At 42.4% G+C, this 25759-nt stretch overlaps 1 protein-coding gene across 8 annotated transcripts in view; it reads right to left on the bottom strand.

Moving 5' to 3' along the window:
- SIPA1L1 (signal induced proliferation associated 1 like 1) overlaps positions 1-25759 on the bottom strand; it is a 190731-nt gene that overhangs the window by 124003 nt on the left and 40969 nt on the right. For all 8 annotated transcript variants that reach the window (XM_077322655.1, XM_077322658.1, XM_077322656.1 and 5 more), the window contains one exon: positions 5128-5186. The gene's annotated coding sequence lies outside the window, so the exon portion shown is untranslated. The remainder of the gene's footprint in view (positions 1-5127; positions 5187-25759) is intronic.

The following is a 25759-nucleotide window of genomic DNA, read 5'->3' as shown; positions in this document are numbered from 1 at the left end:
TGCCCTAGAGCCCTTACGCCAGCCTTCCAGGAACTGCTGACAGGGATCAAAGTCTTTGCCTGGCATCACTCTCAGTCCCCAAGGTTTACATATTGTAATGGCTTACTCATGCCTTCTGGCATTGGCTCACAAGATAAGACCCTGCTTGACCCTGCTCAAAATTCCCTCCTCCAACTCATGAGGAAGCTATGTTCTAGAAAGGAACATACTGCTCTCTTGATAAGAACCAAGAGTCAAAACAGTTAAACCAAAATGCAGAACTATAGTCAATTTCTAATAACTGTATAATTAATGGGAAGGTTGCGATCATTTTCTTTACCACCATGCCATCACTATATAAAACATTATGCAGAAACAAATTCATTGTAAATAAGACAATTTTCCCTAAATGTATACACTGAAGCTAACTGGTATTAGCTAAAAAATTCAAAAAAGATTTTTTGAGGAAGAAGGGAGTTCCATAATAAAGACGTAAGTGCTAGCTGGGATTTTATATTCCATTATTATGTCCATAACATTTTTAATTACTAAAAATTAACCACAATTTCACTATAATTTTTAAGAATGCTTTTCTTTGCTATTTTGCGCTCCCTCCCACTCTCGCTTCAGGAAAGAAAAAAAGAGGAATGGACAAAGATAAATGCCTATGTCTTGTAATTAAAATTCTAACTACAATATGACATATGAAAAGATATTTATCTGTCATTTGAATGCAAAGTCTAGGACTTATGCAAAATTATGTTTATTTATTATCTTCGATTTGAAGTGAGAATGTAATTTATTTAAGATGGGTACATAGCTGGATTCTTATGTACTGCATACCAATAAGCCCTCTCCCAAAATCACATAAGAAGAAACTTTGGTATAAATGGAGTTATGCTAACTTTCAAAATGGAGCTTTCAAAAGGGAGGAAAATACTATCAGGTACTGAAATGGGTGTGGAGTTCTCGATGGGAAAAGAATAATCTTGATCCTATTTTCCTCATCCGGGACAAAAAATGATGAGCACAAATGGCCAATGTAATTATTCATCCAAAACAAGTCTGTATCTGCAGACTCAAGATGGAGGTTGGCTTCAGAGAAAAATAGACATTTGCAGGGAAATGGGAATCTATACAATAGGTACTTGTCTTAACAAATTTATTTTACTGCTTCAAAAACATAAACTGCATTTTAACATCCAGCATATAAAACTGTACCAGTTGGCATGCTTATGAAATTTTGAAGTATTGCTGCTTCATTTTTCTACAAACAAAAATGCAAATACACTCAGTTCAAGAGAGGGCTACAAACTGCTGCACTCTATGCTACCTTAGTATATATACCTCAATTTATTGACGAAAGAAAAAAAACCTGGAAAACGGGCTACATACATTTTTTAGTAAATAAAAGAAAATATTAATTGGGTATAAAACAATCTCAGTCACAATAGGATGTGTACTTTTGGAAACAGTTAACCTTTATAACACTAAAAACATTTCACAGAGTATAGCATAGTATCTTAACTGTGGGCATACCTTGAATGAATATTCTTAAAATATGTTTTATACATCTACAGGACATGCAGGAGTTATTTTCTAATGCTGTAGACTGTCTTTTATAGAAACCTTCATGCCACTCATTTTAGTATATAGCTCCCCTTAAAAAGTACTTCATTCACTTCAAAGGAGAAAATATTTTATAAGAGCTTTCAGTCCTTCCCAAAATTTCAAAATATACCAATGTTTTTTAAGGTTGCAGGAGGTATAGCTGCTTTTCCTGTTTGTTTGTTTTTTTCCTCCTTTCTGGCCCTCCACATCTCGGTTCATCTTTGAATATTACAGTTCTCAAAGGTATTAATGTCTCCCCACATCATTTATTTTATTTTAAATCATGAAATCATCATCATAGCAAAATAAAATAGCAAGCAAGTACCATCTAAAAGGAAGGGCCAGTAGTATGAGGGACAGAAGGTTGTGTATCAGCTGGCAGCACTACAACATTGCTAGAACTGAATACATTCTTAATCACCCAAGCACTATAATCACTAGACTGCTTTCTAAAGGAAGAGGATCAAGTTGCAAATATTTTTATTCAACAACTCAGTGGAAATACTCAAGATGCAATCACACTTTTCGGAGGCATCCCTTTCCTGCTGAGAGATTTTACACTGATAAGGTGGGGGGGGGGGACAGTGACATTGATTGAAAGTACACAAAAGGAAATGAAACACGCAAGACAGCAAAGTGAATCATCAGGCTACAAATCAAGTTCTACCACCTCAGAAACCCAACACTAGAAATTCCACTGCTATCATGAAACTACTTACACAATTCCAAAAAAATTGTATACATTTTAATGTACAATTAAATATGTCCAGCAAAATTCATCAAAATTACATTCTGTAAAGTAAGTTATATATTCTATCGTTCTGAACAATCCATGTGTGTTTACATCTAAAGAAAAATCCTAGCAGAAAACAGTAAAGAAGATTTCTAAAAAAGAAAAGGAAGTGGATACTTAGGAAGAATGAAAGTCTTCAATTAATGAGGAATATTTTGTATCCTATGTCGAAAACACGAATTCTCAAGCACCTTCCAGTTGAGAACACATTTTGCTTGCCCATCTCAAGCATGGGGCAGTTTTTTAAGCTTTAGTGGGTTCCACATATCCTTAACCATTGTTGTTCCTCTATATATTTATGAAAAAGCTGAGGGGGTGGGGTGTGTCCGGCTGTCCAAGTTGGAATAGGGCCAGCTTTGCCCTGATTGGCCCTGCCCCTGCGGCTCCTGCCCTGGACTCTAGCCTCTTTGCTCTCAGACGCCTCAGTGCCTGGAGCCAGCAGCAAGTAAGGGAAGAGGGCCCAGTGCAAAGGGTCGTGGTGGAGGGCTTGCTAATGAAGGTTTCTTGGCCTGCTAAGCAGAGCCTGCTAACGAGGGCCTCCCGGACTGCTGACTGCCTGCTAAGAAGCTCTGTCTCAGCCCTGCTAACGAGCTGCCCAGCCCCCACCCGCCCCACTTGATTTGGCTGCAAGCTGTGGTCCAAAGCCACCTTAAGCTGCCTGGCCAGGGGAGGGGACCCTTTCTGGGCCCGTTCTTAGGAATGGGCTTTGAAGTTAGTCTAAACAATATGGTGCAATCAACAGTATTTTCATGCATGCACATACTCACAGGTAAAGGTAGGAGTTAATAGTTCCCTGGCCACTTTCACAGATCTGTTGCTGCTATATACCACACAGCAGCTAACTGTATGAAAGAATTATTTATAAACTAGGGGCAAAGCCCATTGTATTCACAATACAATGGGCGGTAGCATGGGCACCGGTGGGGAGGGGGGGTCACAGGGCTGGATGCGGGCCCCACACCCGCCACGGCGTTCCAGGCAGCCCCTCCCCCCCCGATGTGCCGGCCTCATTGTGGCAAAGGCTTCTCAGCCCCCCCTCCCCCATGGCCGCTCCTCTCCTGGCAGCGAAGCCTGTGGAAGGCTCGCCGCCATCCCCCTACCCCTCCCTGCCCAAGGAAGCTGCATCGGTGGGGGGGAAAGGAACAGAGCCCTGCTCCTTTACCGCCCCTCCTCCCCGGCCAAGGTGGCTGCGTCAGCGGTGGGAAATGAGCAGGGCCCTGCTCCTTTACCGGCCCCCCTCCCCAGCCAAGGTGGCTGTGTTGGCGGTGGGAAAGGAGCAGGGCCGCCACGTCTTTGACATGGAGGCCCTGCTCCCTTCCCTGCAGTGAGGCATCTCCCTGTGGCCAACTCACCGGCCAGTCCAGGGTGGGCCAAGTGGCCAATGAGTGACACTCAGAGGGGCCAATCAGGAACCACTTCTTGGCTCCTGATTGGCCCCTCCGAGTTTTTATCACGGACTCGGCCCGCCCCTTTCTCCTCCCACTTTGCCCGTACTCTTTTATTTACACCACATCGCAGGAGCGGTTTAAAGATAAATACAGGCCATTTGTCCCTCTAACATAATTCAAAGCAAAGCTTTCAATAGCAAATATACTACAGTGTGGACGTTTCTTGAAGAAAACAAAGATCAGTTTGCTTTTCAAATAAGGATCTCTGGGTGACAGTAGAAGTTGCCCCTAGATGAGGCAGTAGAGATTGTCCTGATATCTGAATTCACCTACAATAAATCTGTGCAGTTTTGTAACCGATTAAGCCATTGTCAATATGGTTAGAAGAAGGGATGAGGAATAGTGACAAGCAGATTCTTCAGAAGAGAGCAAAAAAAAAGCCCTTCTCCACATCATGAAGGGAAGCATGTGTTTGCTGTTCAGAACTGGAGTCTGAAAACTGTTGCTGCCCACTCAAAGTGCTAGTTGTGGGGAAAGGGGTCATGAATCTTGAGCATCATGTGTTTCACCTGGATATGTTCAAGGACACTTGCAGAAGAACTTGCCACCAACAGAAAGGCAAAGATCCCACATGAACTATGTGACTGTGAAAGAACCAAACCCAACACCTGCTACTGCCAGTGCTGAGCAGTCAGATGCAGGGTCTCCCTTCCCTATACTATACATGTCTGAGGGTGACCACAAAGCAAAAGCACTCTGTTATATTAGGGTAAAGTATAGACCATGTAGTTAAAACTGAATATCACCAAGGGGACAGTCTAGGCAAAGGATATAAAAGTGGCAAACTTGTTTTAACTCTAGGTAGAGTTCCAGTCCTGGCTGTTGTGACTTCAGCCAATATAAAAGGGAGAGGACCTTGTAACTGTGTTCCTATTACCATTGTTACAATGCTCCTTAGGAGGGTGGTGTCGCTTACAAATGGGGCTTCCAAATCACACTTCAGATGCTCAGCTAGACTGTCATAATTTTTAAAAGCCATTTAATATTAGTATTATTATTTGCACTTTGGTATATTACAATAAATAATATATGAAAATACATTAAATGTAATGCTTCCAGTAAAAGGTAGAATCTTTTGTTTCTTAAATTTTAAGTTTCAATATCCTTAAAAGGAACCTGTTATTTACAGTATGAAAGCATATTTAGGTGACAGGATATTAAAAAATCAATTAAAAACACTAGAAGCCAACAGCAGAACACAAGCATAAACTTTGCTTACCAGAGATAAATGCTTGGACTTTAAATCTAAGCCTGCCAGCTCCAATCTAGAACAGTTAGTTGCAGACATATGCTTACCTATTTCTGTTTGACAGATCCTGAGGTGTAAGTAGCTTGCATAATCAAAATAAAGGAATCTGCAAAAGATTTTAGAAGAAAGAAAAACATTTCATAATCTGAGAATGTGTCAGATATTGTATAAAAGATTGAGAATTACTATACAAACATTAATCATCATATATCTGGTATCTTCTTCACATCTCAAGAATCACTTAAATTGTTTTTCGAGTGGCAGAGAAAAAGGCAGTCCTGCTTGGATTATTAGGAAAAGAACTGTAAATAAAACAATCAGCATCATATATCATGTTATATTCTCATACACTTCAAGGGCAGCTCCACAGGGAAAGTTCTGTTTGACTCACTTCAAGAAGCAGCATCCCTATAAGGAGTACTGTTGGCTGTTTTTAACTGATGTAAACCACAAGCCAACTAGTCTGGGAATAGTGGTCAACAAATTTAATAATCAAATAAAAAATCAAAATCAAATCTAGTATAGGGTCCTGTGTTAACCCACTGTTTACCATCTTCCACTATGAAAACTGCCCATTTATACTCATTCTGTTTCCTGTTAATTAACCAGTTCTTAATCCACAAGAGGACCTGTGCTCTTATCCCATGACTGCTGCATTTACTTAGGAGCCTTTGATGAGGAACTTTATCAAAAGCGTTCTGGAAGTCTTAGGTCACCCACTTCTACATGCTTGTTCATCTCCTCAAAGTACTCTAGGTTAGTGAGACAAAATCTTCCCTTACGGAATCTGTGCTAATTCTTCAACAGTTTCTGTTCAATAGCCCTATTAATTCTATCTTTAATAATGGATTCCATCAATTTACCTGGTATCGATGTTAGACTGACCAGCCTGTAATTTACTGGATCTCCTCTGGAACCTTATGGCAAACCACCTCTGCTTCTCATTTGCTTTGAAAACCCCTTGCTGGGATCACCATGAGTTGGCTGTGATTTGACAGCACTTTACAAACACACATGTACTACTTTACATAAAATACTTATGTACAGCAAAAAGGACTGAAAACCCCGTGGATTTTTCAATATGCCTCGATTAAAAGTTCAGATAAAAACATGGAATCTCTTGTTATGAAGTCAAGACAAATAACAAGTAGCCACACTATCCATCAAGGCTGTATATAGAGTCATATGAGTAACAAATTAAGAAATACTGGATTGGATCAACCCCATTTTTGCTCACAAACAACCATTAACTATATAACTAACAATTCAAAGATTTTTTGACTATTAAATTTAACAGTAATATTACTACTAATTACTACGAAAACTAGGGAATTCTAACCAACTAACCAACAAATTACTCTACTAGTCGGCGAGGTTCCTCAGTACTGTCACTCCCACAGCGCAGGACAGGAAGTGAAAATTAACTCATGCCTCCCTGTTAAAGTGGCAGGAAAACACCCATGGAGAAATCCTCCTGGATCTCAAAGGAGAACACTGACTTTCTCTCTGCAATTCTTGGGTGCCATAAACCAATCAATATTTACCAGGCAGCAAGACAGGACCTTGACAAAAGGCGAATGTACACCTCAAAAGACAACAAAGCACCTGTATAGTAACAAGATTGATATAACGTTCACAACAAAGATGACAAAAACATATAATCCTCCCAGAGGGAGGATTTCCCTCATCCTGCCCCAATTTACAGCTTTTTAAAACTGGAATACAGAATGCCAAATTTGCCACACTTTAGCCATTATACCCTGTTTACCATAATTAATTGCACTAGTTTTGACATAGTTGTCATCTTTTCTTGAAGAAAGCTATCAGGTACTCAGTGCTGCAGAGCACCAAATGGCACTGCAAATCCAGAAAAGATTGGTGTTGTGTACCACTTGAAGACAACAAGAGGATCCAAGTCATATGTAGTCTGAGAATATGCTAAAGAAAAACAAATCCAGATGGCTCAAGCTGCTTATATATTGTTGGTTATAATAAAAAAAATGAATTCATAATAACATTCATACAAGATGTTTTGATCCATTCAAAAACTGGATGTGTTTAGACAGTGTTTGATCTAATAAACTAATTGAAGTTGATTTCTGGCAGATAGACAGAAAGAACTTAAAAATCTGAACCAAGATCTAAAAATACCCACTCTTTGTTGTCCTGCAAAAATGTTGATAGCAGTCTTGCATGAAGAAAGTGTATTTTTTTAACAAGGGGAACTCACTGACCATGTCTTTAAATTCTCAGCTGAACTACATCTGCATAAGAATGTTAACATTTTGTTTGTTTGCTTTTTAAATCAGGTACATTTTGTAACTTTGACTACCGCTGAAATGCATCATAATTTTAAACACAAACCTTCCATTTTCTTCATCTTCACTTTAATGTTAAATTATACATCTGATGTACAAAAGGGGTTTACATTTCTTGCAAACTTCAACTATGACACGAAAGGCCGCCTACACAGCAAAAAAAGTGCTAAAAACCTCTTACAGTACAGTGCGGGGGGGGGGGGGACACAACCGTAGGCGTCTGTGGAAAACAGAAAGAGGAAAACTGAATTCTTTTGTAGCCTTTTTGAGACAGACTTAGGACAGCAGACTGCATAGAGGCAAGTAGCTATGCTTCAGTCTAGATAAGCCTCAAATGTGCATCATTATATGCAAAAGCCCCTGGCAAGCCATATTAGATGCATAAATAACAGTTTGGAAAGAACTCAAATTTCAAATGATATGCTGACTAACGGAAAGATGTATTTCAGAATGTGAAGAACCACATAATCTCATGTAACCAATCCACGATGATGGCCAGACATCAGACCAAGGCCAATATCCCAGCACGCAGCTCCTTTTCAAACAGAAGGTATAACTGAGTATAATCTGCATATTGGTGGCACCCAACTCCTGCCTCCTGATGATCTCCACCAGAGGACCAGCATAGGCATTAAACAACATTGGGGAGAGGACTAACCCATGCAGGACCCTACAGGATGGGGCCTGAGAAGCCAATCTCTCTTCACTGATAACGTCCCAAGACAAATGAGAACCATCTCAATGCAGTGCCCTTCACCCCCGGGAGGCTAGGCGGTCAGAGCAGGACCAAATGGTCAACAACCAAATGATCAATCTCTATACAAAATATCAAACCCAGCATGAGGCTTTCTTCATGCATGGGGGCCAAAACAACCTGGACAAGTCCCAATGTTGCCACAACAGCCATAAAGTCTGAGGGCACCCCAACTGAGGCAGATTCTGCAAGGACACTAAAGTCCCCCAAGAATAATACCCTGGAAAAGTGCAATGCCCACCTGGCCACTGCCTCTGCAGGCCTCAGTAGGGTACTAGCTGACAAGCTAGTAGACCAGCAAGATACTAATCCTCTCCCTGGTACCACATGCTAACAAATTCAGTGCCAGTGCCATCTCTGAAATCTTGTGGAAGAGAAATAATCTTGGAAGAGGATTGCCACTTCCACCCTCCTATTTGAGGTTGGTGGAAAACTGAGTAACCTGGGGAAATCAGCTGAGTAAGTGGAACCATTTCATCTTTGGTCTTGGTCAAGCATGCCAGGTTGTAATTTCCTCTTCAAATAAACCTGTTTTAATGATCTGATGTTATACAACATTAAGCTCAAAGAAGAAGGAGTCTAGACCTGTGTATGGGCTGCAATTCAGAAGAAATCTGATCTTTCATACCTCAAAAGAATACACAGATGATTAAAGTAGCTAGCAATATCCAGCAGCCAAATGCAAACAATTCTGGTGGAAATAATGAATTTATTTTATCCTCATTTTATCCTATCCAGAAAGGTCAGAGTAATATACATAGCTATTCTCCATTTTTCATTGCCATAAACCTTTTAAGTACCCTAGGCTGTAACAAGACTGGGCCAAGGCCACCCAGATAGCTAATGTAAGAGTGGGGATCTAAACTTGGGTCTCACCAGCCCCAGATCAAATATTAGACCATAATGGTTCTCAATGATTAAATATAATGTGGTGGTATGTAGAACTTTAAAACAATCCCAATGAGAAGGAAAGGTACATAAGGAAGTATTTTAAAGCTATATATCATAATTAATGTGTGGGAAACAAGATGCTTGGCTAAATGTCAAAAATAAGAACTACAAGTAGATGGTATAAAAAAATAGAACACTAGAGTACTAAATACATAAATGCAGATCAAGAAAGAATGAAATTAGCTAACTATGTCAGTAGAGCCTAAAATAATGATGTGACCACTCTTTGAAGATACTTTTCATTATCATAAAGTCACTATTTAAATAGAGATTACAGAGGTTACAGAGATTAAAATATTTGCCTTGACACTGCTTGTGATGGAACATTATCTTTACAGACTGTTTTTCCTTGTTTAAAGGGTAACACAAATTCAGAAGGTATTCCTTCTGGCATGCCATCCCAACAAAGCTAGGTAAATCCATGAAGCGCTAGTGAAGTTACAAGGCTTCTGTTGTAAATATTTTCAAATTATGTGTGCAAAAAAGTTTTTATTAAAAAAAAGGGAAGCTGCCTGTCCAACAGAGGCATCAGCCTGAGCTACTACAGAATCAAACCAAGATTAGGAAGACTAGGAAAGCAAGGCTCCCTCACTTGTCCTGTAACCCAGTAAATTCCAATATGGCCAGAATTTTAGGGACTCATCTCTCACTCCCACTTCAGTACTAAAGTGTCCCAGCTCCAGTAACAAAGTGCCTTGAATAAACAGGCAATTTTAGCAGATGTGTGAATTCAACAACAGGGTGAAGAAGCCAGGGCACTAGCCTCTTCAAGACCCTAAAAAGGATAAGTATACTTTTCTCCAAACAAATCTACATAAATAGGAAATTTATTTTAAAAAGGGGGGGGTGTTTAAAAAGCAATAATGAAGGTAGAATGCCAGCAGGGGGTTGAGGGCTAATCAATGTATTGTGCTCAGTGCAACATGTATGACTATCTGCCAAATGGACAAAAACATAGATGTGTGCTCAGTGCAAGGAGCTTCTGATTCTCAGGGAATGAATTTGTAACTTCAAGCCGAAGCTGGCTGACCTTGATAAGCAGAGGCAGTCAGTCAGGCACATGAATAAGATTCTTGAGAACTTGTTAGACTGTCCCACTCTGAGAATGGCAGCATGAGATTATCCCACTCTAAGAATGGCAGCTTGAGGGTCAAGGGGAAACAAGACACCGTGTGAAACGATCCCTGGGCAAGGAGGACGGAGGCTCCTGGCAGTTGATTTGATCCTTAGTCATAGAATCATAGAATCATAGAGTTGGAAGGGGCCATACAGGCCATCTAGTCCAACCCCCTGCTCAACGCAGGATCAGCCCTAAGCATCCTAAAGCATCCAAGAAAAGTGTGTATCCAACCTTTGCTTGAAGACTGCCAGTGAGGGGGAGCTCACCACCTCCTTAGGCAGCCTATTCCACTGCTGAGCTACTCTTGACTGTGAAAAACTTTTTCCTGATATCTAGCCTATATCGTTGTACTTGAAGTTTAAACCCATTACTGCGTGTCCTCTCCTCTGCAGCCAGCAGAAACAGCATCCTGCCCTCCTCCAAGTGACAACCTTTCAAATACTTAAAGAGGGCTATCATGTCCCCTCTCAACCTCCTTTTCTCCAGGCTGAACATTCCCAAGTCCCTCAACCTATCTTCATAGGGCTTGGTCCCTTGGCCCCAGATCATCTTCGTCGCTCTCCTCTGTACCCTTTCAATTTTATCTACATCCTTCTTGAAGTGAGGCCTCCAGAACTGCACACAGTACTCCAGGTGTGGTCTGACCAGTGCAGTATACAATGGGACTATGACATCTTGTGATTTTGATGTGATGCCCCTGTTGATACAGCCCAAAATGGCATTTGCCTTTTTTACCGCTGCATCACACTGCCTGCTCATGTTTAGTTTACAATCCACAAGTACCCCAAGGTCTCGTTCACACACAGTGCTACCTAGAAGCGTATCCCCCATCCAGTAGGCATGCTTTTAATTTTTCTGACCCAGATGCAGAACTTTACACTTATCTTTATTAAATTTCATCTTGTTCTCATTTGCCCATTTTTCCATTGTGTTCAGATCTCGTTGAACTCTGTCTCTATCTTCCGGAGTATTTGCCAGTCCTCCCAATTTGGTGTCATCTGCAAACTTGATGAGTAGTCCCTCCACCCCCTCATCTAGATCATTAATAAATATGTTAAAAAGTACCGGGCCGAGCACCGAGCCCTGAGGTACCCCGCTACTCACCTCTCTCCAGTCTGATGAAACACCATTGACAACAACTCTTTGAGTGCGGTTCTCTAACCAATTCCCTATCCACCTAACTATCTGAAAATCCAGATTGCAGTCCTTCAACTTATCCATCAGAACATCATGGGGAACCTTGTCAAAAGCTTTACTAAAATCCAAGTAAATGACATCAACCGAATTTCCCCGATCCAGCAAACCTGTTACTTGGTCAAAAAAGGAAACTAGGTTGGTCTGGCAGGACCTGTTGGAGACAAATCCATGCTGACTTCCTTGGATCACCAAATTGTCCTCCACATGTTTGCAGATCGCTCCCTTTAATATCTGCTCAATTATCTTCCCCACAACAGAGGTCAGACTCACTGGTCTGTAGTTTCCTGGGTCATCCTTCCTCCCTTTTTTGAAGATGGGAATAACGTTTGTTCTTTTCCAGTCCTCCGGGACATCGCCAGTCCTTAAAGAGGTTCCGAAGATGATGGACAAGGGCTGTGCAAGTTCTCTGGAAAGTTCTTTGAGTACTCTCGGGTGCATTTCATCCGGACCAGGGGTTTTGAACTCATCCAGTGCAGCTAAATGCCTCTCGACAACCTCTCTATCCATGTTAACCTGCCACCCAGACACTATCCTTTGGCTACGGCCATCTCTAGATGTGCCTAAACACTTTGACCTGTGGGAAAAAACAGATGTAAAATAGGCACTAAGCCTTTCTGCTTTCTCTGCATCTTTCGTTAGAGTTTGTCCATCTGCACCCAACAGTGGGCCTATTGCCTCCTTTACTTTACGTTTGCTCCTCACATAACTGAAAAATCTTTTCTTGTTACAATGGGCTTCCCTGGCCAATCTTAGCTCACTCTCAGCTTTGGCCTTTCTGATGATTGATCTACAGTGCCTAGTAACCTGTAGGTACTCTTCTTTAGAGCTCTGTCCTTCCCTCCATTTCCTGAACATTTTCCTTTTCTTTCTTAGTTCCTCTTGAAGTTCTCTGTTCATCCAAATAGGCTTCTTAGAGCTCCTGCAGTGTTTTCGTCTTTCTGGGATAATTGATTGAGCATGCAATAGCTCTTGTTTGAGTAGCGCCCACCCTTCACATGCTCCCTTCCCTTCCAGCATTCTCGTCCATGGTATGACACTCATCATGTCTCTGAGTTCATGTAGATAGATGGGTTGCAAACCCTCGTACTGACCACATGGTGACTTGCCTCCTTGATGCAAAGGTAGCGGACATTGTGTAATGTCAAACAGGCTGATAGATAGTGCTGGGGAGGAACCTGTGGTTGTGGTCCAAATTGGCACCAACGATATTGGGAAATGTAATGTGGTCCTGGAGAAAAAAATTTAGACTGCTATGGAGGAGACTCAAGGCCAGGACCGCCAAGATAGCTTTCTCAGAAGTGCTGTCGGTTTCATGCACTGGGCCAGCTAAACAGGCACAGTTTCAATGTATGAGATGAGATGAGATGATGATGTTGGGAGTTTGTTAGGCATCAGGATACTCTTTGGAATAAGCAGGACCTGTACAAAAGAGACAGCCTCCACTTATCCAAAGAAGGAACCAGGCTGCTGGCAATTAAACAACAAAAGGTAGCAGATAAATTTGTAAAGTAAATCTTGGGGTAAAGCGAATAGGAGATGGATTGTTGCTGGTTCGGGGTGGCTCATCCTAAGAGATAAAGGGGTAGCTGTTAGTGTTCTAAAGAAAAATAGATCAGGACTAGCCACTGAGAAGGTGACAAACCATACTGACCACCTGACAAGGTCTAAATCCACAAAACAAAGGTTGTAGGCCTAACGTATCTAGGAAATTATAGATGTTTATATACAGATGCTAGAAGTGTCCGGGGTAAAATGGGGGAGTTGGAATGCTTATTATCAAAGGACACGGTAAATCACAATCAACAGTCGAAGTCACAAGGAACCCATGTAGGCAGCAGAAACAAAGCAGATGAGTGAACATGGAATAGTTTTGTCAGCTTTCTCAAAAACAGAAGTCAAACTTGTACTGGTTACAGACTAAAGTTTCATGAATTCTTCTGCAGTGAAAACTGTCAAGCTTACAAAAGTTCAACAGCTAAACAAGGGTCCCAACACTGAGCCTTTCAGAAGGGTACTTGGGGAAATGTCTAGTTTGAACACTATATCCGGGACAGTAATGCTCTGTATTCTATGTTCTTAGGAAGGGCTTCCTAAGGGCTTCTGGAGTTCCAGTTCTGCTGGTGGACCTCCTGATGGCATCTGGGTGTTAGCCACTGTGTGATACAGACTGTTGGACTGAATGGCCCATTGGCCTGATTCAACATGGCTTCTCTTATGTTCTTACTGTACCCCTATACCATACAAGCGGCAGAGATGATGTATGGTTAACCAGGCAGCTACAATTCTGATGGCTCTTCTACATTTTTTTCCAAACTGACATTGCTTCTATATCATATCATTAATGGCACCATTAATTTCAATATATTATCAAATTCTTCTCAAAATGATGTAATAATTGGCTGAAATTTGGTTGAGGCTAAGAACCAGTGCTACCATCAATGCTAGCCCCTAGCCAGAACCCCATTATGCCTCTGCGGAGCTTGGCCAACAGCAACCCACCGTATTTCCAGACATAGAGGGTAGGACCAAAATGCATAGATTTTAAACCTGAAATTTCTTGTATTGGTTTTTAACTTAATTTGTAAGCCACCCCAAAACCATAAGGAGAGGTTTTAGACTATAACTTAAAACATACATAGACATATATGATACATGACAGTGACCCCGTGTTTAAGATTTTAGCCTCCAACTTACAGGGGAAAAGAAACTGGGGTTAGAAAGAACAGAAAGCACAGCATTAACATCAGATTACATATCTCTGCTGCTCACGTGGCACAGAGGTTAAGGAGGCAGCCCTAGCTTACAATTCCTATGTTTTTAGGAATATGTATAAATTTATAAGAACTCTGACTCATGTTAAGAACTTTTGTTTTCAAATTTTAGAATACACACACTGATATAACCAAAGCATAATCTTTAGAACTTTATGCCAATGTAAACCAACTTGAAGTAAAAGGTAAAGGTAAAGGTATCCCCTGTGCAAGCACCGAGTCATGTCTGACCCTTGGGGTGATGCCCTCTAGCGTTTTCATGGCAGACTCAATACGGGGTGGTTTGCCAGTGCCTTCCCCAGTCATTACCGTTTACCCCCCAGCAGCAAGCTGGGTACTGATTTTACCGACCTTGGAAGGATGGAAGGCTGAGTCAACCTTGAGCAGGCTGCTGGGATTGAACTCCCAGCCTCATGGGCAAAGCTTTCAGGCAGCTGCCTTACCACTCTGCGCCACAAGAGGCTCTTAACTTGAAGTAGATATAGCTAACAACTTCCTTAAAAGATTCCTGTGAATTTCCATGTTGTGAGAATGACAACAATCTCTTGATTAGCATCTTCATGAAAAACAAGAGGGGAGGGAAATATTTCCTGAGCCATATCAGTCTGTTGCAAACAAAACAACAGTCTTGTCACACTTAGAAGACTTAATTTAATTTTTTTAATGGATTTATCAAAGCATTTATCCAAGTATTACAGCATAAGTGTTTGAGTGCTTCTTCAGATGTAGGAACATATACCCTTGTATGCATAAACAAGCCAAAGATAGATGGAAGTTTGGGAAGGCCCAAAGTGATGCCAGGAGGCCTAATCTGTAACACAGGGCATTAATTACTATACACCCTGCAAGTGAACACACAGAATAATGAATACTTACTTCAACCCTGCTGATACACCACAGTGAACTCTTGGCTCTCGGAATGTTCTCCCTCAGAATACCTCAGAAGTTATTTCCATAGTAACTATTCCCACAGTACTTTGCTACAAACCTACTCCTACCTCAGTGTATCCTAGAAGTAGTATGAATTAATATCTCACAGCTCACCGTCTGCTATAAAATCTTATTGTAAACATGTATCAAAAAGAATACAAATTAAAATTCTACTCCCAAGTCAACTTATATTTTTGCTATGAGAAACATTAGTTGTCACTGTAGAAGTCAGTTTCTCTGAAAGCATCACACAGTCCCATAAGCACTTTTAAAAGGAGGGAAAGGCAACCCTTGAAATCATAATTTAATTCTGCAGGGGAAAAATGAGACACTTCATAATCATCAAGCTGAAACAGTTTAACAAAGACGTATTTGTTTATAATTAAGCTTTTTTGTTTCAACAATCAGGACAGCAACTCCCTTGATCCCAAGGCTTGGAAACTTCTTTGAAATGTACCCTGTGAGCAAATGCAGAACCCTTCTTTTAAAAGTCTTTGGTGGCTTTTGCGTACTCTAGAACCAGGACTTGTACAAAAGAAATTTCAAAAGGGCAGCAAAATGACTTTCAAAACACATCTGAGCAAAAATAAAAACTAAACTAAGGAGGCTGTTTCAATTCCCCTTCATATTTAATGTTTATCAACAAATTCTCTTTATTTATTTATTTATTTATTTATTTATTTATTTATTTATCTATCTATTTATTTCCCGCTACTCCCTAAGTGGCTCGTGGCGGGTCACAATGTCTTAAAACCCCATTAAAACTCCCATTAAAAGACTTAAAATCCATCACAACATAGTGGAAGCAAAAAGATCCCCTTCCTACCTTCATTGCTCAGGGGGGGGGGCAGAGAAGAGGAGGTCAACAATGTTCAAAAAGGGGGGAAGGAGGGGGGGAAGCCGTCAATGTACCTCACCGTCCCAAGCCTCAACCATGGACCTTGTGGAAGAGCTCTGTTTTGCAGGGCCTGTGGAATGCCAAAAGATCCCGCAGGGCCTGCAGCTCACCCGGGAGCTCATTCCACCAGGTGGGGGCCAGGACCGAAAAGGCCCTGGCCCTGGTTGAGGCTAGGCATGCTTCCCTACAGCTGGGAACAACCAGTAGATTTTCACCCGCAGAGCGCAGGGCCCTTATAATGTTTATAATGAATGAATTGGATTTGATGGAGTTTTAGCTCTCAAAAGCATTGTTGTTGTTAGGTGCGAAGCCGTGTCTGACTCATCGCGGCCCCATGGACAATGACCCTCCAGGCCTTCCTGTCCTCTATCATTCCCCTACTGCTTCAGTAACTCCATCCAGCCTCCTCATTCTCTGTCGTCCCCTTCTTCTTTTGCTTTCAATCGCTCCCAGCATTAAGCTCTTCTCCAGGGAGTCCTTTTTCTCATGAGGTGGCCAAAGTATTTGAGTTTCATCTTCAGGATCTGGCCTTCTATGGAGAAGGCAAGGCTGATTTCCTCTAGGACTGACCGGTTTGTTCACCTTGCAGTCCAAGGGACTCGCAAGAGTCGTCTCCAGCACCAGAGTTCAAAAGCCTCAATTCTTTGACGCTCGGCCTTCCTTATGGTCCAACTTTCACAGCCATACATTGCAACTGGGAATACCATAGCCTTGACTAGACACACTTTTGTTGGCAGTGTGATGTCTCTGCTTTTTAGGATGCTGTCTAGATTTGCCATAGCTTTCTTCCCCAGGAGCGAGTGTCTTTTAATTTCTTTGCTGCAGTCCCCATCTGCAGTGATCTTGGAGCCCAGGAAAATAAAATCTATCACTACCTCCATTTCTTCCCCATCTATTTGCCAGGGATTGAGAGGGCCAGATGTCATGATCCTCGTTTTCTTGATGTTGAGTTTCAAGCCAACTTTTGCACTCTCCTCCTTCACCCGCATCAACAGGCTCTTTAGTTCCTCTTTGCTTTCTGCCATTAGAGTGGTATCATCTGCATATCTGAGGTTGTTGATATTTCTCCCTGCAATCTTAGAGATTATCTAATCCCGCCTTTCTCATGATGTGCTCCGCATACAAGTTAAATAGTCAAGGTGACAGTATACAGCCTTGCCGAACTCCTTTCTCAATTTTGAACCAATCAGTGATTCCATGCCCGGTTCTCACTGTTGCTTCTTGACCTGCATATAGGTTTCTCAATAAGATAAGATGCTCTGTTATTCCCATCTCTTTAAGAACTTGCCACAATTTGTTGTGCTCCACACAATCAAAAGCTTTAGCATAATCAATGAAGCAGAAGTAGATGTTCTTCTGGAACTCCCTAGCTTTCTCCATGATCCAGCTTATGTTGGCAATTTGATCTCTAGTTCCTCTGCCTCTTCGAAATCCTGCCTGTACTTCTGGAAGTTCACAGTCCACATATTGCTGGAGCCTAGCTTGTAGGATTTGCTAGCATGAGAAATTAGTGCAATGGTGCGATAGTTTGAACATACTTTGGCATTGTCCTTCTTTGGGATTGGAATGTAAACTGACCTTTTCCAGTCCTGTGGCCATTGTTGAGTTTTCCAAATTTGCTGGCATATTGAGTGTAGCACTTTTACAGCATCGCCTTTTAAAGTTTTGAATAGTTCAACTGGAATGCTGTCACCACCACTAGCTTTATTGTTGTTCAGACTTGCTAAGGCACATTTGACTTCACATTCCAGGATGGCTCCAGGTCAGTAACTACCCCATCATGGTTATTAGGGATAACTCAAAAGAATATAGTACCTCAAAAATCTTGTGCTGCTGGACTAGGTTCTACAGCATTTCAATAATAGACACCAAAACTGTAAACACTCACCATTATTAATACTGCTTCTAAATCAATGTTATCACCTAATTCCTCAAGGATATGGCAAATTCTAGCTCTGAAAGAAACTGTTACCAGAGTTGTGCTGTTGCTTTTGTCATATGGGCATCTTACTATTTGGTTGGGCTAGATGGCCTGTATGGCCCCTTCTATAATTCCTTATAGGTACAGTATTTTTATCTATTGATAATTCTTATATTACCAACAGTTTAGTTTTAAAAGATGTGCAATTAAAGCAAACTTGCAGTAGCTGATAAGGTAACCTCAAGCAATTTCTTGATTCACTGAAAAAATCGTGAAATAAATATATGTTCTAGGGTTGGGCACTTCGGCGCCCGAAGCAGCCATTTGCTCTTGATGCAGCCAGCGCCGCGGGGGGGGGAGAGGTGTGGGCGTTGATCACTGGCGGGTGCGCACATGCAGGCGCGCCAATGGCCACACCTCCCCCCCCGCGCGCGGTACAGCGCTGTGTCGGGATCAAACAGCTGCTTCGGGCACTGAAGCATCCAACCCTAATATGTTCTATTGACTTTTCATAAAATCAAATGAAACTTTGAGGAACCTCCCATAAGTACTGTTTAGAAATATACACACACCACTTGCTTCAAACCCTGTCCCCTCTAGGTTTCTCTAAGCTTTCAGGAACTTCAACAGTCTAATTTTTCCCTGTCCTTGTCAGGACACTTAACTGCTCTCAACTCTTTTTATTTTTTACTAGTCCCTTCTAGGAGGGTTTGCCCCTTCCTTTCGGTGAATTCACAGAATTGTTTTTTTGTATACCTGAGGAATCCCCAGAATATTTAAAACCCCTTGTCTTGCATGTGGGTGGCCTGATTTTGCTACTTTCATCACTCACATGGAGACCAGCCAGTTTACTTTTAGAAACAGCTGTATTAGCACTTCAGCTAAGTGCTTCAAGTACAGTCACAGCCAGAGGTCTACTTCTGCATCTGTTCACGCAATCCTCACTTTCCTGAAGTAGTTAAGCAACCAAAGATCATTCATGGTGACAATTTATATTTTATTCACATCATTTGCTGATCTGTGCATTCTCACATTTTCAACAGCTACCTTCCTAAAGTAAAGAAGCAGAAAACACTTGTCCCAAGCCATTTGTGGACCCAACCACAATGTTTGGGTTTATGTTATGGTATTATGTTATGGTATTAACTTTGTTATGGTATTAATGCATTGATAAATGGCTTATCTTTTATGTTCAACTAGGCTCATTTAATATACATTAAACAGAAGTCTATCTAAACAAGCAGGTCACTTCCTTTACTGGAGAATGTAAACGGGTCTTGCACTCATAAGTTTAAAAATGATTTAATTTGTAACACACTGTTTACTCTCTGCAACTTACAATGTATTCATTGAAAGAATCTAGAGAGCAGGAAGCATCTGAAAGAAAGAGCTGCTATTCTAGGCACCCTTACGACTAAGCAGATGTAAAAAAAAAAAAAACAGCAACAATTTCTGTGTATGCATTGTGTTCAGCTTCCTCGGGATTCCTCCACTTGTTTAAATTGCAGCTAAGTACTTCCCATCAATACAACCAATTTTGACCCCATCTTCCAACTTGAACAGCAGCTGTGGTTTGAACTTGACTCTTAAAAGGTTTCCTTCAAAACCAGAGCATTCACTCATCAGCAAAATCTACCCTGCGGAAAAGTGGTTACAGTAACTGTCGATTTTCTGTCAACTGTGTATGATTTACTACATTAGCCCTTTAATAATTCGTGATTAAGAATACACAGTCAAGCCAATTGCGCTCTTCGACTGTCCCTCCACTTGGGCTATACTATATATAACAGAATGTCATCGTTTTTCATGTATTAAAGGTTAAGGTAAAGGTATCCCCTGTGCCTCTTGTGGCGCAGAGTGGTAAGGCAGCCGTCTGAAAGCTTTGCCCATGAGGTTGGGTTGGGAGTTCAATCCCAGCAGCCGGCTCAAGGTTGACTCAGCCTTCTATCCTTCCGAGGTCGGTAAAATGAGTACCCAGCTTAAAAGGTAAAGGTAAAGGTATCCCCTGTGCAAGCACCGAGTCATGTCTGACCCTTGGGGTGACGCCCTCCAGCGTTTTCTTGGCAGACTCAATACGGGGTGGTTTGCCAGTGCCTTCCCCAGTCATTACCGTTTACCCCCCAGCAAGCTGGGTACTCATTTTACCGACCTCGGAAGGATGGAAGGCTGAGTCAACCTTGAGCCGGCTGCTGGGATTGAACTCCCAGCCTCATGGGCAAAGCTGTCAGACGGCTGCCTTACCACTCTGCGCCACTGGGGGGTAAACGGTAATGACTGGGGAAGGCACTGGCAAACCACCCCGTATTGAGTCTGCCATGAAAACGCTAGAGGGCGTCACCCCAAGGGTCAGACATGACTCGGTGCTTGCACAGGGGATACCTTTACCTTTACCTTTATCCCCTGTGCAAGCACCGAGTCATGTCTGACTCTTGGGGTGATGCCCTCTAGCGTTTTCATGGCATACTCAATACGGGGTGGTTTGCCAGTGCCTTCCCCAGTCATTGCCATTTTGTCCCCCAGCAAGCTGGGTACTCATTTCACCGACCTCGGAAGGATGGAAGGCTGAGTCAACCTTGAGCCGGCTGCTGGGATTGAACTCCCAGCCTCATGGGCAGAGCTTCAGACTGCATGTCTGCGGCCTTACCACTCTGCGCCACAAGAGGCTCTTTTTTCATGTATTAGTTTTACAAAAATCCTCACTCCTTATTTATTTATTTGATTTTTATACCCCCCCTCCCATATGGCTCAGGGCAATCCACATAAAACATTGCAGGGGTAATACATAGAACAGTCTAAACATATAACACAGTAATAATAACATATCAATAATAATCCAACAGTGGCTTAAAATAGAACGACAACTTAGACAAAAACCCCAGGGATGTCAGGCTGCTTCAGGTCATGGAGGGGTGTCTGAGGCAGGACCAGTGGGTGTTGTTGGGTTGGTTGAACTTAAGCAAATGCCTTAATCATCATAGGTGGTTCATTTCTCAATTTGATGCTCTCATGTCTACTTCCCCACCTTGGCTGCAGTTCTCTAAGGTCTCCCACATAACCTAGTATGTTGAACTAGAGGTGCCATAAAGTATACCCAGGACCTTTGGCATTAGGATGGGCAGAGCCAGGGAAATGTGGTTCGGTTTGTGGTTTGTGATACGCACTGCTTGTGAACCACGGACCATTGTGCATGTAGAATGGTCTCCCGGTGTGACTCTCTTCTATCTGCTGACAAAGTCTAGTGAGGACTAGATATACAGGGTCTGAATTACAGCCCCCCCAAAGAAGGTGTCCCTCAGGAAAGTGCTTTCCAAGAGCCTCGTAAATCCAAATCCTTACCAAACTTTAAGGTCAGGCAGAAGAGAGTCAGCCAGAGATACCCTGTGGGTTTGAGGTCTCTAGCTTGAACAGGATCTGTTCCTGAACCTGCACCTGTCATAATGGTCATTTTGTGAACATTTTGATTGAGCAGAGACTGTCTATCTGGAAATATCTGTTCATGGACTGGAACAAACTTCCATGAACAGCTTGAAAGTTTGTGTCAGGATCCTGCCATGAACTTGACTTTGTGAAACATGAACCATACAAAATGCATCATGAATTTTAGTTGGTGAAATAGTTCATGCCCATTCCTACTTCTGCATACAAGTGCAGGCACCTTCTTTTTCCTCATAGGAAATAATCGTGATCAGGTGCCAGGACCCTCTTTGGGTGCTCCGAGAACTGGGCCCCTTGGTCCAAGCTTTTTGCAACTTGGGGGTTATTTTGAGGAGAGACTCCCGCAGCCATGCTGCAAGTTTGGTGCCTCTACCTCAAACCACACCTCAGAGCCCAGAAAAGATGGAAAGGGACATATTCCCATAGACTTCAATGGCTCCACTGGTTTCAATGGTGTTGAAGCGATTCAGATTTGGTCACACCTGAAACAACTATCAGTGAATCGGACAAATCAGATTCAGTCCAAATCACTTTGGACGGAATCCAAAACGGTCTGAATTAGGGTTGTGTGCGGCGGCGTCCAAATCTGCTGTTACAGGCCGAGGCAGCCAGCGCCATGCCGTGGGGGAGAGGGGAGCTGCGGGCGCCGGAGCTTAACTCGGTGCACACATGCAGCCACCGTGCCTGCGTCTGTGTGCCAAGTTACACACTAGTGCCCACACCTCCCCCCCCCATAGTGCAGCGCTGGCTGCATCGGCCTGGAACGGCCAATTTGGACACCACCGCAGACAACCCTAGTCTGAATTTTTTTCTCTTGCACGTCTCTATTTGTGTGTTCATTACTTCTATCTCTGGTTTTAAGTATCTAAAGATCTGGCCATTCTGAGAACTAGATATATTGATGTATGCTATAATTATGTAGTAGTTTATTAAAGTTTCTGTATCACTGCCTACTAAGATTATATACACACACACATACACCCCCCCCCTTTTTGTTCAATCTTTCCAGCTCCTTTTCTGGGTCTCAGATAGAGATCTTTCACATGACCTACAACCTAATCCATTTTAAATTTGAGATGCAGGCTTTTAGCGAAGTAGATGCTCTACCACTAAACCACAGTCTCTCTCCCCCCCTGCCCCCATGATTAGGTTCAGTGTGTGTGAGTGACCCAAGATTACTCAGAATAATGACTTTAATACCTGCAGAATATAAGATAGTAAAACTCAGCCAGTGGCTCATGAAGAACCATATTCACAATCACCAACCACCAAACAAGTCACATTTACTTAGATCTCTGCATGAGCCTAGCACATCGGGAAGACTCACAGATTGCCTGTTTTTCCCATCACTATTTCAAGGTGAAAACTACTTGTCAACCACAAGCTTCACTAGGTAAGAGTCAATCATTTTTCTGAAACATGAGGCAGGTGTTGCATTCAGGCAAAGTTCTCAGAGGAGTCACAAGTGACTTCCAAGCTACTGGATATCACTGATATAAGCTGTCCAGTCCACTCCATAATGGGCCTACTTCAGTTATAATTATTTCATACGTCACAACAGAAAGCTGTGGAAAGGCTATTGCAACAAGAAAAGAATTTGGTACAGTGGGTTATAAGAACACGACACAAGATTACTAGTTGTATTCTGTTGCTTCTTAGCTCATCTGAGAGGTCATCTATTTCTGGACATGGTGTTGGCATCAACTATGAGAGAAGCATTTGTGATCATTAATTTGTCTCTTGCTCTGCTTCCGTTCCCCATTTCATTTAAGTAATTTAAACTGCCTTCAAGCTGATAAAGAAAGAATTGTGTGGATGTTCAGCAAATAAGGCCCCACTGTGAGTATTCCATAGGCACCAACATTCTTTCCAACCATATTTTAATTACCCACAGACTAAAATAATAATCTTTATCAGAGGCTACCAGACTTAGGCATTGGAAGATCACTCTATAGCAGGAAAGCAGAATACAAATTTTAGTTTCTGAAAACACCAGTAGGGATACACTCAAAACCAAAGAAACATTAGTTACATGTGCATTAATGTGTTTGCATTAAACACATTAGCTAAAATCAGTAATTTAGACACATTACAAAATATTACACCTTTAAAAACCTGTCAATATGAATTGCAGAAGAATTTTTCCTTAGATTCTGTTCCTATTATAGAAAGATTGCCTTTGAAGAATACATTCAAGTATTTGAAGTTCTTCACAGAAACATACATTACTAATGTCAGCATCCCCTTTTTTCTTTTGGGGTTTAGTGGCATGATGTTTTTGCCACATCTTGTATACCTATGTAGTGGATTGATTGTGTATGGAATTGTTGTTTTTAGGGGTAATTTTATTGGGGTTTTAGACATTTTTTGTAACCCACCACGGGCCTTATTGGGAGTGGCGGGTAATAAATCAAATAACAACAACAACAACAACATCCCCATATTGCATTGGGGAAAGGGAGAGATAAGCCTGAGAGAGAAGAGCTTGCCCAAAGCCACCTACAAAGAACATAGCTCCATCTCTGAGCCACTATCTTGCACCACCTAAAAAACATGGATAAGGATAAGGTGGGATTAACTCCAGTGACGTTCTCCATGAGGCATAAAAAGACTGTGTGGACCAAATATCTTAAACTGTGAATCTTTATTAAAAATGGTGGCCAATCTCAAAACTTAGCACACATGTTTAAAAGGGCCGTTGGATGGAGCATGTCTGGGGCCCTGAGAGTGTCTGGGCTTGGTTTCTAGCTGGCCAGATGCACCCCCGCTGGCCAATCAGGGCACAGCAAGCAAAGCTGGCTGCACCCTGATTGGGACAGCCCATGGAGGAACCGCCTCCCTGCTGTGGCCAACGTGCCAGCGGTGGTGCCGACGGTGGTGCAACACCAGAGGCCACCAAGAGTAGGTGGCAGCACTGAGAGCACAGCACAGCCCATGGCAGCCAGACCTGGGTAGAGCTGCCAATGGAGAAGAGATCATTGCTGCGCTGACTCACAGGTCAGGGACAAGGCTCCGGCAGTGGCTGCTGGCCCCAGGCCCACCAGCCCCAAGGGTGATGAGTGCTCGTGACTCTGCCTTGGGAGGGAGAGGTGGGTGAAGGGAAGATTGGCCGCCTCGGCAGAGCTACCTCCCTCCAGCACCTTTGTCCCGCTAGCGCCCGCTGCATTTAGGGCTGCAGCGGGCTTTCTCCCTAGTTTCTTTCATTAAAGGTAACTGGTCTGTTGGTAGCAGTGCTAAAGAGACACAAGCCATCTGGGTAACAGCGAAGAAAATTTGGGGAAGTTGAGAGCATATTTTACACTTTTTAAAAGATTCAATGGTATGCATTTTGTAAAGAAATAAGAAAGACAAATAAACACACACAAGAGGGGAATTTGTAGTCTGTGTTATTTTGCATCTTTTTTTTTTGTTATATTGTCCTGTCCCTCCCAAAAAAGCCATTTTCAATATTAATTATAAACACGCCAGGGGAGGTGGGTCCCATCTTTCCTTTCTTCTTGCTGCCAGGCTGGCTGCTTGCCAGTCAGCTCAACCAACTGCAGCACCTCCACACCTGCCTGCTTGGCTCATAAGGCAGCTATGGTAGGTTGTGGGGAGAATAGGGTGAAGCTTCCAGTCCCACTGCAGCCTTGCCAATCACCTGCCCACAACTCGGTCTCCCGGCTCTCACTCACTCACTTACATACGGTCATAATTATGTTCACATTGTCTGCTTAAGTGCAGACATTTTTTAAAAGCAGACTTCCATACTGTAACAAATCCTTCTGTACGGTTAGGTGCAAAACAGGCAATACATTATAGGACTATTGCCTGTAGCATCCTGACAACCTCACTTCACACCTGCCTTGGATCCACTGAGGCAATACAATGAAAGGATAAAGTAAAGGTAAAGGTAAAGGTATCCCCTGTGCAAGCACCGAGTCATGTCTGACCCTTGGGGTGACGCCCTCCAGCGTTTTCATGGCAGACTCAATACGGGGTGGTTTGCCAGTGCCTTCCCCAGTCATTACCATTTACCCCCCAGCAAGCTGGGTACTCATTTTACCGACCTCGGAAGGATGGAAGGCTGAGTCAACCTTGAGCCGGCTGCTGGGATCGAACTCCCAGCCTCAATGGGCAAAGCTTTCAGACGGCTGCCTTACCACTCTGCGCCACAAGAGGCTCATACAATGAAAGGATACCAGATCACAATAAAAGGAAGAGAGCTCTCTCCAACCCAGCCACCAAGACCAACTATTTATCACCACTTTGAGAAAGTGGATATGGGAATTACCCATACAACTGGAGTAATTTTATATGCAAGAACAAATAACTGCTATTTATGTTCCTTCCAACAACTTAGCTAAGCCTGTATAAGCTGATGTTTATCAATCACCAAAATATG

This window comes from Paroedura picta, chromosome 2 (assembly GCF_049243985.1).
Source record: "Paroedura picta isolate Pp20150507F chromosome 2, Ppicta_v3.0, whole genome shotgun sequence".
NCBI lineage: Eukaryota > Metazoa > Chordata > Lepidosauria > Squamata > Gekkonidae > Paroedura > Paroedura picta.
The sequence above is the reverse complement of the archived record's forward strand: the minus strand, read 5'-3'. Positions and strand labels throughout refer to the sequence as shown.